Raw genomic sequence first — 3,262 nt, 5'->3', positions numbered from 1 at the left:
ACTCGTAGTTCACTGGCTGCCCCCAATGGTGGCCGATTAAATTATGTAATTGCAAAATGTTGTGCCTACATCTCTTCAAACAAATATAGCTGATTCTTGGTAAACATGCAGGCCTACCGGTGAAAATAATTGTGTACAGCAAGACAAGGGAACAATCTCCAAACTGAGTACTGATGTTATTTCAATGTAATTTTATTTACTTGTTTTTGTGTTATGCTAGGCTGAGATCTTTTCATATTTTTATTTTAATTTCCTTTACAGTAAACTTTCATATTCCCTACTCATTTCTCCATTAAGTTTTTGGGCCTTTTCTTTTCAAATTCCAAAGCTCTATTTTTTTCAATGATTAATTTACTAGGGGCCCAATGCACGAAATTGGTGCAAGGGGCTCGGGCCTCGCAGCCCCAGCGTCACCACGAAGGTCATTCAGCTGACTGGTCTAATTAGCATATTACACTTTTATTATTATAGATTTCAATTTCAGTTGACATTCAATATTATGTTAGTTTCAGATATACAGCACAGTATTTGACAGTTATATAATTAAAAAGTGATTCCTCTCCATAAGTTAGTACCAACCTGGCACCATACATAGTCATTACAATATTATTGACCACATTCCTTATGCTGTACTTAAATTCCTGTGACAATTTGTAAATATCTATTTGTACTTCTTAATTCCTTCACCTTTTTCACCCAGCCCGTCAATCCCCCTTTCCTCTAGCAACTGTCTGTTCTCTGCATCTATGAGTCTGCGTATGTTTTATTTTGTTTTTAGATTTCATAAAAGTGATTTGCCAACATTGAACCAACTTTGCATCCCAGGAATAAATCCCACTTGATCAAGGTGTATAATTTTTTAAATGCATTGCTGAAATCAGTTTGCTAATATTTTGTTGATTTTTGCACTTGTGTTCATCAGGGACATTGCCCTATACTTTTTTTCTTGATTATCTTTTGTGTCCCTGAAGGGGTGCACTGCTCCCCAGAAGTACTGGAATATCAGGCCGATGCTCAACGTGGGAGGAGCAAGCTCCTATTCATCTCTCTGCCCCCAAAATTCATTTAATGTGGATTTCTTGGATAGAGGATGTAACAGATGTTAATCTGATAAGAGCAGATTCCTACTCTTGATCTTAGCCAAAAGGCTGAGAAGCGATGGTCTATAATTTTCTTTTTTTTTCTTTTTTTTGGTAATGTCTTTCTTAGGTTTTGGGATCAGGATTATGCTGGCATCATAAAGTGAAGTTGGGAGTCTTCCTTCCTGTTCCGTTTTCGGAATAGTCTGACATGGGCCCAGGCTGGCTGCCACTGACAGAGCCTCTAGCCTTGTGGGAGTTGGGGAGGACAGGGCCTCAGGGAGTCAGAAGGGTGGAGCTAGTGGAGCTCACCAGGCTAATGCCCCGTAAGGAAAGTGTTTAACCCGGGAAGATGGTGCCAGGGGACTGTGCAATAGGAAGACTCAACACAGGGGCATCAGAGGCTATCCCTTCTGCCCCTACCCTGAAGCCACAGAGCTGTCTGTCCTTGATACCCCCTGAGCTGTTGTCCCTCTGCTGGTGCCCAGGGTGAGTGCCTGTGATAGTTTGTGAGTTGTCCTTTTAAGAGGGTGCCTGAATTTCCACAACCTTCCGTCTTACCCAGGCATGGATGGAATCCCCACTGAATTTCACTGCCAGATGTTATGTGAGCTCTTCTTCCTGGTTCTTGTGCCACGGGCTGGGGAACCTAGTGTGGGGTCCAGGGGGGACCTTGGCAGGTGAAATATCCCTCTGGAGTCTCAACTAACACACCTGGGTGTGGAGCCAACCCATTTTGTGTTTCTGACCCTCCAGTCTTGCGGTAGCTTCTTCTTTATACTCTTAGTTATAGGACTTAGGTTCAGCTACTCTTTTTTTTTAATTGATTTTTAGAGAGAGATTTTGATTTGTTGTTCCACTTTATGTATTCATTGGCTGATTCTTGTATTTGTCCTGACCTGGGGATTGAACCTGCAACCTTGGCATATTAGACAATGCTCTAACTCACTGAGCTACCCAGCCAGGGTTTGGCTACTTTCAGATGGTTCTCTACGTTGATTGCTCTATAATTTAGTTGTAATTTCGATGTGGTCATGGGAGAAGATGAGTGCAGCTTCCACTTACTTGGCTATCTTGATATCCTATCCCCCAGGAAATTATTTAAGGAAGTCTTAAAATGTTTTTTATGCAACATTAAAACAGAGCACATTTTTATTGTGCTTACACACAATTGAATGTTTTTGCTTAATTGAAATTATATTTTTACCCCAGATGGTCTTATGGCTTTGTGTTTGCAAAATTAAGAGTAACCAGAGGCATTCCAGGTTCCTAATAGATGGGAAGTATATTAAGTTAGGGATGTAATCTGACATATTTTGAGGCCATGGGAGAACCAATGGTTTGTCTTGGATTATGATTGGGGGGGGGGGTGTTCCTGAAAGGAAGTTTTAAGATTCCCCTAGCCAAGTGAGGATCATAATTTAATGCAGAGTGCATTCAGGGTGCAGCCATGGTGAGCACATCATCTTGTCTCCATCTCATCTTTATTCTAATGCCAAGTCCTAGACTGAGAGAAGTGAGAAAATGGGAACTCAGCCATTTCAATGCTCCCAGATATTTGAACAGAATTATTGCATGGCGGTGTTGGGAGGCCCTTGGGGATGAGATAGATTGGGCCTTGCCTTTTCCAGCAAGAGAGAATTGATTTCATTTCATAATTACTGTGCATGAATATGCAATAAATTATTAACTATTTAGGCTTTAACTCAGATAATTAGGGAATGGGACTGATCAACCCAGACCAATTTTGGCATTATTAAACAGCTTCTGTTTGCCTGTTGCTTTCCATTAAATAAAATGAGATCTAAACATCTTTTTTTCTCTTCACAAGCACTTAAAGATGTTTTGCCTCAGGCTTTTATTTCAGTCCTCTTACCTCTGCCTGGCTTCACCTAAACTATAGGATCATCTTCTGCAGAGAGCCCATATCACCAGCTACTTGCTCATGCTTTTGATGCCCTGTTTCTGAAAGTCTGGTGTGCAAACTCTTTATCAAAGCCATGGCAGTGGGGGTGAGGTCGAGGAAGTTGGGGGTCTCTGCATTTAAAACTGGAATTTCAGAGTGTACCTCAGATCTAAGAAATGTATTTTAAAAGAATCCAAGGTAATTCTTGTGCACGCTGAAATCTGAGGGCAGCCACTCTAGTAGCTCAGAAAACTCCAGATCGCATGATATTCAGTGA

The 3,262-nt window shown here is 41.1% G+C and overlaps 1 non-coding gene across 1 annotated transcript; it reads right to left on the bottom strand.

The window, feature by feature from the left end:
• Window positions 1-968: 968 nt before the first annotated feature.
• LOC111826569 lies at window positions 969-1,160 on the bottom strand. Its single transcript, XR_002829925.1, has one exon. It is a non-coding gene; the product is annotated as a U2 spliceosomal RNA (small nuclear RNA).
• Window positions 1,161-3,262: the final 2,102 nt, after the last annotated feature.

Source organism: Myotis lucifugus, unplaced genomic scaffold (assembly GCF_000147115.1).
Source record: "Myotis lucifugus unplaced genomic scaffold, Myoluc2.0 scaffold_1, whole genome shotgun sequence".
Classification (NCBI taxonomy): Eukaryota; Metazoa; Chordata; class Mammalia; order Chiroptera; family Vespertilionidae; genus Myotis; species Myotis lucifugus.
Note: the sequence above shows the minus strand (reverse complement) of the source record. Positions and strands in the feature narration are given on the sequence as shown.